The sequence below is a fragment of the Cupressus sempervirens genome, chromosome 5 (assembly GCF_028749045.1).
Source record: "Cupressus sempervirens isolate cs-2001-9-10 chromosome 5, ASM2874904v1, whole genome shotgun sequence".
In the NCBI taxonomy this organism is placed as follows: Eukaryota; Viridiplantae; Streptophyta; class Pinopsida; order Cupressales; family Cupressaceae; genus Cupressus; species Cupressus sempervirens.
The window spans coordinates 309,429,713-309,442,739 of NC_143122.1; the positions used below are offsets into that span (position 1 = coordinate 309,429,713).

General features: G+C 32.0%; 1 pseudogene; it reads right to left on the minus strand.

The window, feature by feature from the left end:
- Positions 1-3,913: 3,913 nt before the first annotated feature.
- On the minus strand, positions 3,914-8,447 carry LOC149555860 (putative disease resistance protein At4g33300; annotated as a pseudogene).
- Between the last annotated feature and the right edge of the window lie 4,580 nt (positions 8,448-13,027).

The following is a 13,027-nucleotide window of genomic DNA, read 5'->3' on the forward strand; positions in this document are numbered from 1 at the left end:
AATGCATGCAATTAAATATTGTTTACATACCTTTAATAAATAGAGAGATTTCATTTGTATCTAGGTTTTAGTTGTAAAATTATAGTTTAATTTTATAATTTGTAATTTTTTACATTAAAAGGATTTGAAATTTAGAAATGTTTGTCATATATGTAAATTAATTTCTATTTCTTTTTTATTTTCATAATTTTTACAATTATTTATTTATTTAAAATAAATTATTTTATTTTAATTTCAACATAATACATAATATAAGCATTTATTTACCTATATTATAGTAATGTATATTAAGATCATCATATTCTCACAACTTATAGAGCTATCCATTATGTAAATCCTAGCAATAACCATAATCTCAATCCTAACTATAATCATAATCCCAATTTTAACAATAATCATTTTCCCAAACCCTTAACCCTAGGCTAAACCTTAATCCAAACTTTAACCATAATGTAACTACATTGTGACCTTAACTATGGCTTAAACCTTAAGCATAATCTTAATCCTAACTTAATTCAATATTGTCTAAGGATTGAAAATTGTATTCACCTGCTAAAAATATAAATCCATCTATCTTAATAAATCAATCATTAACCTAAAATTAAGCTTTATTAAATCATACTTAGAAATTGAACCCTTACTCTAGAAATAATGAGTTTTCAATATTGTCAAAAATCTTCTCCAATGAAATAAGCTTTTAACCTAACTTGAATACTTACACATAAACAAGTTAACCCTAATCTTACACTATGTAATTGATTTTAAGAAATGTTAGTGTACTATTGCATTAATCCTAAGTGATATTAAAAATTTAAGATATATTTAAATCATAATCCTAAATCTAATCTTGGCCAACTTGAAACATGTAACCTCAAACTTAACTCTAATCCTAATTAAATATTAAGTTAAATTGTAAACCTAATCTAATTATAATTCTAAATTTAACCATAATAGTTCTTTGTTTCCTTTCATTCAATTACACAAATCATTCCTATCGCTAATCGTTGCACGTACATAAATGCGCAAGTGCTAGTTAATTTCATCTTTCAAATCTAATTGAAGTTTTAATTCAATTAAATCTTCTAAAATCTGAAAAATTAATTTTATGAGAAATTGAAATTTAAAAATTAGAAAATCTTCATAAAATAAAAAATCTATTTTTTCTAAAAATACAAAATCAGAAATGATTCTGAAGTATCAATTTTCAATTTTTGGAAACTTTATCTCTCCAAAATTGAAAATATCTCAAATTTTATCCTTTGTCGTTTTCAATTTAAAATTGGAAACTTTCCAATTTTTCCTCCAGTCTCTTTCATCCTTGTCCATTCATCATGATTTTCCCAAATTGATCTCAACCATTTATGGATTTCCAAAAAATCTATATAAACAATTCTCATATATCTTAATTTCATAACTGACTTTCAGATTGAACCTATGTCATTTTGCTATCATTTGAAATCCTATCTTTTTATCATATTTCTTGGAGCTCGGAGTCTAAGTGCTACCAAAATCAGAGTTATGTGCACACTTCATATGACCAAAGAGAAGTAACAAAATTTTGGAGTATTTGATTGATTTGCATATTTTATTATGTGATTCCAATTATTTAATGCTTCTTATTTTGTTGAATATTCATAGGCTCATGTTTGGTAGCTTATGTGATTTCATTATTAGATCATTTGGTGCTACTAATCCTCATTTATTGAGTGTGTAGATTGAAGCCTATACACTAACTAGTTTTTTTATAGAGGTCTAAATACAGAGGGGATTGGGGAAGTTATGTCTGAACTAAAGTACAAATCATTTTTATGAAAACCTGAGCCTCCTACTAACATCGAGTTAATCGATATTTTCCCCAAGACACTAAAATAGCCCAGTCGCTACAAGGTAAGGTAAGTGGAGAGATAGAGGGGTACTGAGAAATGTTGTTGGTAAGAGAGACAATATTAATTAATAACAATCAAACCAGAGTACTAATCCAAGTCATAATCTAAGATTGAGGATGAAAAAAATGTTATTGTATGAGTTGTTATTCTTAGAAGAAGCACATCCAAGGCTTTTATTCTCTAATCAGTTAGAGCCACCAAAATTTAATAAGTGCTTGCAAAGTGTGACAATAGGAGGGAAAAAATGCAAGAGAAAATGCACCCTCTAGTGGCAAATAACACTTGTGATTTCCTTTCACTTCTCCTAAAGCACTAAGCTTTTAAAAATCAATAGAAATTTTGATTGACATAAGAGGACAGGTAAGAAAAGATACAAAACCAAATTGATTTCAGAAGGCATTGATCAGTACAAGGAAATTGACTAGGGCTCATAATTTTAAAATTAAAAATTTTTATGTTGAAAGAAGATTTCTTCCAATTAAAAAGAGAGAGTTGCACGGGGAAGCAGACGTCATACCATAAGATTTGCTAATTGGGCCTCATATTAGAAGAAAGGACTTCTCAATTTTCAATTTATAGTGGCTAGTTTTGGGTTGAGGCTAGAAAATCCCCTACCAATTTAAGTGTTTTTTGTAAAAATGATTTGATTTGAACACACCTAGTAGATTTTGGGTAAGATGTAAGTCCCTAGAATAAAATGATACAGAATATCCAGATTGATGGAGGCTTTTTAGTCCTAGAAAAAATACTTTTAGCCCCTAACAAAAATATAACAATCAATAAGAATGATGAAATTAGTAAACATAAATATATTTTAGATATAAATCATTTTCAATTTTGGACTATTAAGATATTTCTTTTTTTTAAAATTAATTGTATGCCCGTACATTAATTTGCAAGGACTAATAACAATGTATAAAGCTTTCTAGAATAACAAAAAGATTAGCTCACCAACATTGATATATATATATATATATATTCCACTAATTGTCAAAATAATTTAGAAATGTTAATACAAAATAAATGTATTATTTATTGAAATAAAATAATATAATATTAATTGTAAATGAATATACAAGTCCCTTATTCAATTAAATTATCATAAGTAAAACAATATTATTAAATTTAGTTACATGATAATAAATTTAAAAACTATGTACCAATCAAAAAATTAAAAATTAAAAACTATCAAACATAAATATAGTCCAAATTGATTTTAATAATATGTTAAACTTTTTATAAAAGTGGTTCCTACTTTTAGAAGGATTTTGACTTCTGTCATACATAGAGTTCCACATCAGAATTTTTTTGGCAAAGGGCTGATAGAAATTTTGCATGGAGTATTCATTTTTGTCCTCACTATGGATCTTCTTGTTCTCTTGTATCTTGATGATGGATCATGTAGTATGATCCAAAACATTGATGGTAAAAAAACTCTACACAATCAAATCCAAAAATTACGTACTTATACTGATGAATCATGTACTATGATCCAAAACATTAATGATAAAAAAACTCTACACAATCAAATCCAGAAATTATGTACTTATACTGATTCTGTTTGTTCTCCACCATCTCCTAGATATATGTTAAGGCTTAAGAATTTATAAATTCCTTTCCATTTGCCAGACCCAGGAAAATGTAATATGCGGAAAAGAAAAATTTTGATCTGCTAAGTTCTTACTCTCGGAAAACACGTTAAAGCACAAGCGAAAGGATTTAATTGTTGCTCAGGCACAATTTACCATGAAAAGAACATTGCAGCATGATCACTCGTGTGTCTGCTGTAGCTAGGGACTAAAAGCCTTAATAATTTAAAAATTAAAACATATGACATAAATACAATATTGACGGTAGTGCTAAGCACTCTGTGATTCTGCCATAAGTTTAAAGTGCATAGATAGAACTCCAACCCCAATGACACAAATGGTCTTAATTTCTAACTCCGCTTCTAAAACTAGAAAGAAAATTACTCAACCCATGGTCCATAGTCACTGTTCACAATATAAATGATTGCCGGAGCAAAGTTATTTGTCCAGAAACTCTAAACTAAATGTTGGTTCTGCAATTATCACATTAATCGACTCACGGAAACGAGACCACTCTTTTTTCAATTGCTCGTCGCAGATCACATCTGACAAAGACGTAAGGCTATTAACCATTCTAGGAAGTTTCTTGATTGTTTTGCAGTCACCCATGTTGAAAATTTTGAGTCTCTCCAACTTATTGAAGTCACGTGGAAGAGCCTCCAAGCCTTGACAAGGAAATGTAAATTTCCAAGTTCATAAATTGAGGCTGGCAGTTCTTTGAGATTCAGACAAGCAACTAAGCTCAGCACTTGAAGAGATCCTGCAAGCTTCCCCAGATTCTCAGGAATCTTGCGAAGTTGATGGCAATTTGTTATAGACAGTATTTTCAGTAAAGTGAAATTGCAAATACCAACAGGAAATTCCTCAATATCCTCACAGCAGTCAATATTAATCTCTTCAAGTTTAAGCAGCTTTGAGCACACTTCAATGTCCAATCGTCCCTTATCAGTGCTGCAGAGACTCAGTGAGAGCTTCCTGAGATTTTCTAAATATTGAAAATAATCTAGATCAGGGACAATCAATTTTTCAAGCCGAAGGCTCTTCAGTTGAACCAATGAACTAAAGGTTGACATGCCGTCAATTTTAGCCCTACAGGATTTCTGGTTGATTATGATAAGAATTTTCAACCGAGACATTTCCTGCACAAATGGTGGAAGGAAATATTCATTTCCATCAAATATCAATACAAGGGCACGGGCCTCCGGAAACTCCAACTTAGGCCATTTATTCTCTTTCATTGGACCTACAAAAGTATTCAAAACCTTTTAAAGAAGGAATATATATATTTTGATGGGCCTTACTCATTTGCTTAAAGCCTGATAATTGTGAATATGAATAAACCAATTTAAAGCAATCAACCTGTGCGAATGGCAATAATCTCAGCGGCTTTTATATCTTCCCAGCAAGAGAATGGAGATAATCTCAACCTTTTGCGTATCTTGTCATTTTGGTTGTTGTCCGCAGATTCCGCACAATAAATAGCCAAACGCTACAACATATCATGTTGAACTGCATATATCTCACAATTGCTGGGAAAGCAAGAGTAAAGATGCATTCAATCTTCAGTAAAACGAAGTTTTCAAATTGAAGTAGCAACATTTCAATGGTTACAAATTTTGAGTTGAAGTAAAACGATTACATGTCCAAACTCCATTTAGATCATGCTGGAAGAAATGGGAGATTTACTCTTTCGGCTTGTTAATTTTACATATTGTGGCTTGATGATCACTATCTATATCTTTCTGCTACATATTTCAACACAATTTCAACAAAAGAATCTAAAAGAAGACACTCACCTTGAATTATGAGTTAGCTGTACCAAATTCAAGAGCCATCTTTTTTCGAGATCAACAAGAATCATCGACGCATGCTCTGGGCTTAAGTTGTGAACATGAATCCAAATATCAAACAAAGCATCAACAGGGATTTTTTTAACTTCAGGAAACAATATCAGGTCCAAAAAGCATTTTTTTGTATCATTGTCCAGATCTTCTATGCTCAGTGCTAGGCGCTTGAGAACATCCTCTTCATATGATCTAATATTGATTCGTGTTCCTTGTGAAAGGTGCCTTTTGGCGTATTCCCAATATGCATTTTCACTGTATTTATGTAAATAATGTCCAATCACCTCCAATACAAGTGGTAATCCTAGACATTCTTTTGCTACCTGTTAGTACAGACTAGTTAGCCCCAATATAATCTCAAAGGGTGGCCTTCAGATCTACACATATTGAACTAAACGAACCATGCTTCTTAAATTGCAAACACGGAATGGATAGCAGATCTACACAATATCAGCTAGCAAAATATAATGTCGTATTATGGCAAATTTTACAGACTTCAGGTTCACTAAAATCAATAAATGAGACGTACATAGACATAGGTATACCTCTTTGACTAGTTGCTTGTTGAACCATCCATCTGGAATGCTTTCTTGTCCAAAGGCCCAATAACAAAAGAGGGATAGAGCATCTTCCTCTCCAAGTGAAGACATATAATGAGTGCTATCAAGGTGTATGGAATTGACACTGTCCCTGACTGTAAAAACAATCTTGCATCCCTCTGCTTCAAACAACAATTCTTCAAGATTAACATTTGGCCCCACATCATCTAATATGACTAGAATATTTTCTCGCTTAAGCCTGAGTATTTCCTGAAGAGCCTCATGAATGCTCTCACTCTGAGAATCAGGCAACGGTTGATCCCCAGTAATCATTTTCCATATGTTCTCAAGAATTGTCTTGTTATCTGGTAGCTGTGAAACTGTTTGAAAAATTATCTTGTCTCCGAAACGTTCTGAGAAGAAGAATGGAGAACGTAAGGTCAGGGAAATCAGAAAAGAACGCAAGGGTTATTTCCAATAGATAGACAAGTATAAGTAAGGTCTCATGAGTAATTAATTAACAAACATAAATAAGTTTATTTGCTAAATTGCTAATTCATTGTGTCTGTATCGTATTTGTGTTGTTTTTCTTCTCCTACTAAGGGCAGTTTTTTCTGCGATGTGGTGGCCAATAAATTGCAAGGGTTGAGCACATATGCAGATTCATAATCACCGCAGCAATATATGAATTCTTTCAACTCTCCCATTACTGCTGTCGTTAGAATGCATTGGGAAGTAAGTTAGGATCAAGATATTGAAATTTGACTTCTTTATTGAGAGGTTGACGGGCAAGTCTAACCATGATTCGGTGATGTTACCAATATACACAAGTGTGAACACAAAGAGCATACTACAGTAAGTGAGATCAGGTCTTATATTCTAGTCTTCCTAGAAGTTTAACGCAGGATTGTAGCCAGGCTAAAAATCCCCATGCAACTTTGCCAACCAGACTAGAAGCTCTAAACCCACCACTTCCTCATTGGAAACATTTTCTAACTTGTCATTTTGATATCAGAGGACAAGCCCACTTCCCAGTGAAAATAAAAGCTAGCCTAAGCATAAGTATTCCGCATATTGGCCACTTGACCTGATAGTAAGGTCTTGATAGATCAGGGGCTCGAATGGATGGATCAAAGATGAGAACGGGAGGACAAATGTCTTCACAGGAGTGGCCAAACAGGATAGCTTAAGAGGAAGAGGAGAGCAAAGCAGAGAAGAGTACAGATTAAGGGGAAGAAGAGAGGACTACAACAAGTAAAGCAAGATGATGAATAAATGCTCTTCGTACGCGTAAAAGAGGAGAGGAGGGGGTTATTGAAGGCAAGAGAGGAGATATGAATGGCCGTTAAGCTCTTTGAGAAGAAGGAGAGGAAGAGGATATATTGAGAAGATGGGGGAGAAGATTGCATTGACATAAGCAAGTTGAGGATTCAATTGCCTTTAAGCACTTCAATGAAGACAAAAGAGAAAGAGGGGAAGGGGAGAGGATTTCACATCAAAGGTGGAGGCATGAATGGTGTTCAGAAACTTCGAGGAGGCGAAGACAGATCGAGGGGAAGGAGAAGAGAATCCAGAAACCACATTAAGGCATGGATCATTTTCAGGCACTGTGAGGAGCAGAGGATGGAAGAGGACTATCCAGCCTTGTCAACAGGAGATGGTTCACACAAAAAAAGAGCTCATCAATAGTAGACGAGACACAGTTAACAAATACCAATGGAAAAGGATTCCCCTGGTTGACTAACTGAGGAAGATGTCCATGCTAGAGCAGCTCCCTAACTTAAGCATGAGATTATATACTTAAAAAGAAGGTCGAACCATAACCTATACACAGAGATCGCCACAAACCAGAGGTAAATTGTCTCGTCACACCACGGTTAAGGTTGTGGGTATGATTGATGTTTTGAATATAGGCTTATCTGAGTGCGATGGAACACATACAGTTCCTGCATCCGATTGCTAAAGTGATGCACATTTTACCTAGCAGCGAAATAGGTTGCCCAGCACTTGGGCGAATATAGGCCAGCATTAAAATAGCCTCCTCTTCTCAGATCTAATTCCTATCAAAGCCCAGACAATACAAAAACAAGTATTTAACAAAATTCCTTGATTCAGCACGAATTTTTGTGTGGGTGTGTGTAAATGGTTAACTTATGGTTTCAGCATCCCTCCCGAGAGCAACTCCCAAAAAATGCATTTTACGAGATTACTTGATTCAAAGAGTAAATATATGGTCTACTTACGTTGGACATCAGAATCCCTGCAGAGAGCAGCAACCAAGGTTGTTTTGCCCCTGCCCCCAATTCCCATCACTCCGATCTTATTGAAATTAACTTCAAATAACCGCCTTTTCAAATCCCCTACTTGATTCTCCAAACCCACGCTATGTTTGGGTAGTTTTGGAATGTATGAGTTTGCAAATGAAGATGAGGGTTGCAAGCATAACAACCCCTCGCTCACTCATTGTCCCAATTTTTGACAGCCTGAGAGAAGGGTATCGACACCCGCATCAACAGGCCTAGAGAGAAGCGCTCTAACAACCTCTCCAACAGCTCCTTGAACAAGCGCGAGAACAATGGCGGAAACCATTTTGTTAGCGTATCGGGGGTGATTAGGGCAGCCACTTATTTATCAATGACTCCTGAGAGTGAAGCGGAAATGGCGGGATATCGAAGCTGAGAGGAAACTTCTTGCAGTGTTGATTCCACGCTGAATTGTACGCATTTAGCGAGCAAGCAAACAAATTGAACGCGGGATGTTGGAAGCAGAGTGGAAATTTCTCGCACACTTTTTCCATGATGAATTGTATGCATTTAGCGAGTGAACGAGCAAATTTTCCACATATGAGACCCTTCTTCCCGCCTTTACCTCTCTTCGGTTCACTGTCTAGGAAAACCCGGAGTCTTTCAAGAAAATTAGAAAAATTAAAGTTTTCAAAACAGTACAAGAGAGGGAGAGTCACTCAACCATTTTTGTAATTATTAGTTCCGACCTTTTACAAAAACGAATGGAATCATGAGGTTCTATATTAGTTAAATTAATCTAAAAGATAAATTAATGTTTGCTTTTTTTTTTGAAATTAAAAAATATAATATTTTGAAAATTGTATTAGCTTATTATAAAAAAGAAAATGAAAAAATTCAATTTCTTCCAACAAAAATATAAATATTTTCTAACAACTCTATTAATGAATGCATTAATTATAACTTAATCTTTTTCACATTTGTAATAAGTAGATTAACTTTTTTTTAAAACAATATTTTTATCTTCCACCTCACAAATGAATGTCTAATCAATATTAATTATTCCTAACTATTTTCTTACCAAGTTCAAATATAGCATTAAATGTTTTATATTTCTTATTTATTATTAGTTTTACATTGATGTTTATTTTTGTATTTTGTAAAATGTTATTCAAATATAGATATTTTAATCAAATAAAGAATTAAATGTTTTATATTTCTTATTTAAATACATTTATTATTCAAGATACTTTATGAAGAAGAAGTCATATGAATTTACAGAGTTAAATGTTTTATTATTCAAGATAGTTTATGAAGAAGAAGTCATATGAATTTACAAAATTAAATATTTTTAAGTTATATAATTTAGATATTTTAATCAAATATAGAGTTAAATGTTTTATATTTCTTATTTTAAATATATTTATTATTAGTTTTGCATTGATGTTTATTTTTATAATTTGTAAAATGTTATTTCTTTAAGTTTACACTATATTTTATTAGTTATCTTACCAAGTTCAAATATAGAGTTAAATGTTATATATATATATATATATATATATATATATATATATATATATATATATATATATATATAAAATTAGTTTTAGATTGATGTAGTGTGTTATATACATATACATATACATATGTACATACATACATATTTAAATTAGTGTATGTATGGTTAGATGAATTTTAGGAAGACAGCTCATGTTTCATAAATTAAAAGTCAACAAATTAAATAAATAAAATAGAAAGAAGAGGCTCTATTCTAAAGAAAAACTTTCAAATTAAACAATTTGAGCACACAAAAGTCCTACCTCTAGAGCAAGGAGATGAAAATGGATAGGATGATTGAGAAGATGTGCATTTGAATGCCTATTAACAATCTACTCTTCTATGGATAAAAGTAGTGTGATGAGAGGATCATATATTTTCTATCTAGAAATTTTGAATTAGAATTGTACAAAATTCCTTTTGAAAATTATCAATTTTATCAAAAGCTACTAAGGTGTAACAACTCTGCGAGAAATAAGAAACAATCTAAAACAAAGTCATATGACAACTCAAGTCAGTCAACACGAGTCAGTCAACCATAAAAACATGAAGGTAGGAACTTTGGTGCATGCACCCCTTGTTAATTAATTAAAAATTCAAAGTTAGAATAGAATCATAATTATCATAAATATGACATTTTGAGAACCACAATGGTTTAGTGGGTATAATTATAAACCAATTTAATCCAATGAAACATTTACACATATATAGGCCAGTAACGATACAAATATTTTTATTTTTCCAATCACATAAGACCTTGTGATTATGACCTCCTTAATTTAAATAAATATGTATTTTTTTAAAATAAATTTGAATATTACTTAAATTCGTATTAGTTTGAAAGTTTTAACTGCCCCATCATTTTGATCAATTTTTATTTAATTTCGAATGGATGTATAATTTAAATTAAATTAGTCAATCAACTATCACACCAAAGATCATTATTTTTACAATTAAAAAAATCATTATTTTTAGTTAAAGTAAATTTAAAGTATTAAAATGTAAATGTCAGCTAACATGAAAATGAAGAAATGTGGCATCTCATTGTCTTTAATTATAATGTGCATTAAATTGTAATGTGTGTTCTCTCTTTGGCTACACATTTTACATATTGTTCGTTGAATTGGGGATGTGTTTGACAAGCAACATGGCTTTGTGCATGCAATGGACAGGTGGAAGAGAATAGAACAAATTGGGAAGAATCCTAATTTTAACTGAAATAGATTATAAGCCATCATTTGATTTTTATTACTTAGATATTTGTATACTGGACTTAAATTTAAGATACTATGCTCCAATGGACCGGTGCTACAAATTTGTGGAATATGAGATAAATGAAAAATCATTTTTTTTTTAATAAAAAAATTCCAACTCAAATCAATGCAGAAATGGGCTCACGTTCTACTTTCTCCCTAGGATTTGTATTTTTTTAAAAATTCATTCCATAAATGATTGCTTTGTTTAGTCAATGTTTAATTTAATTACAATTTTATGAATTTTCTTCTCGAGACAATCTGTTTAAATTTTGGAAATTTATAAATATTAAAAAATCATAGAAAATATTCCATTGACTCAACCTTTTCATCACGAGATAAGATAAATGTCATATTTTTAGTTTATTACAAATTTAAATGTGACTTTGGCCTTGAAGTTTCAATGCCTTCAAGATATACTCAATCAATGAGGAAGTGAAATGTGAATGATGAATTGTGAGTACCCATTATGCACCATAGGCAAAATTTCTTATCAATGTTTGTTCTTGATTTGTGTATTTTTCTATCTAATTGAAGGAAAATTTGCCACTAGCGTAATACCAATGCTAACTGAGGTTGCTACCTTGACCAAGTGGGAAGTGGTTGTTATTTCTCATCATGAATGATAATGCACAAAAAATGGGTTACATTGTTGTTGACAACATAGATTTGGTCGTCAAAAGGAGAGATTGTGTAGGAGAAGAAGTTCTAAATCAAGGACAAAGTCTGGTGATAGACAATGGAATTTGTGTTCCCCATCATTTCACTATAACAAACCATCATGTTTATCAGTTGTCCTCTAAGAGATTTTTTCTACTCTGCCAAAAACCTTAAAAAACCTTAAGGAGACAAAATAATGAAATAAACATTAATCACTTGTGATGGGGAAAAAATAATTTGGGAATTAAAAATTAATCTCTGTGACTAGTGCTAATATCACATAGTGAATCTCATTTTTTCTTAGCTAGTAATTTTATGTGACCTTTTAGACACAAACTTCCTCTTAAAGCCCCAAATTTTAAAATCTTGAAGATGCCTAGCATTTGATTTTGGTTCAATGGGTTTGGCATTTGTTTGCAAATAAGATATTACTTAATGCTATTGATCTAGGGGAGCCAACATAGGAGCCAATGGAGAGGATTGAATATGTTGAAGCCATATGTTGGGATCTTTGTCGCTTGTCCTCCATGAAGTTTAGGAAAAGGAAGCAAAGCAAGAGACCATAGGTAGAGACTTTAGGTCACGAGGTAGAGATGTTTGCCCTATTCTTAGTAATCACAACTCTCATTATGAAATTTTGGGGAGTCAACCCTTCTCACCCATATTGATTATCCAATCTCAAGCGGTTTAGTTTCTCAGAACCATCGAAACCCAGAGATGAGAAGGGCCTTATATTTTCTATAATTATGACAAAGTGGATTGATTTCATATGCAAGCCCTTCTTGTGTTGTCCTCTTTTCTAGCTTCATAGAACCGAGGGTTGTTCACCATAGATTCCTTATTCTTGCACACAACTTTAAGCTTGGTGTGGGCTCTGCTCAAGTCTTTTGTATCAACTCATATTATTTGGAAGACTAGAATCCATGATTAACATAGGTTTTAAGCAATATATGTAGAGAAATTATGAGGCATTGAGCGCGGTCATGAGCTTGTAATTTTCCCTAAAATTTTCTAATAAATTTGAATCTTTTCCTTACCATTTTTTTCCAACATCCAATAGAAAAGAAGATAATAGGCTTTTTCCAAGATTTTAAAAATACATACAAATTAATTAATTATAGGAAAACTTATATGTTCAAAAAATATTGAAATGTTATTGGTTGGATTAATTAGGCTATTGCATCAAATGGATTCAATAGTATCATGTCGTAGGAAGGAACTAAAAAAAAAAAAAATTGTTTTAAAAGAAGATAAATCATTTTATTTAATGAGTAAAGGTCAATTGACTTAATGATCAAGGACCAATAATTCAGTACACTCTATCTCTTTATATAAAGGCATTTTACATTTAAATGTTAGATAAGAAATAGAAGAATGCGGGGCATATTTATGGACAGCTATATAGTTCATAACTTCATTCTATTTTTAGAACTCTTACTCCATGTCTCCATGTCGC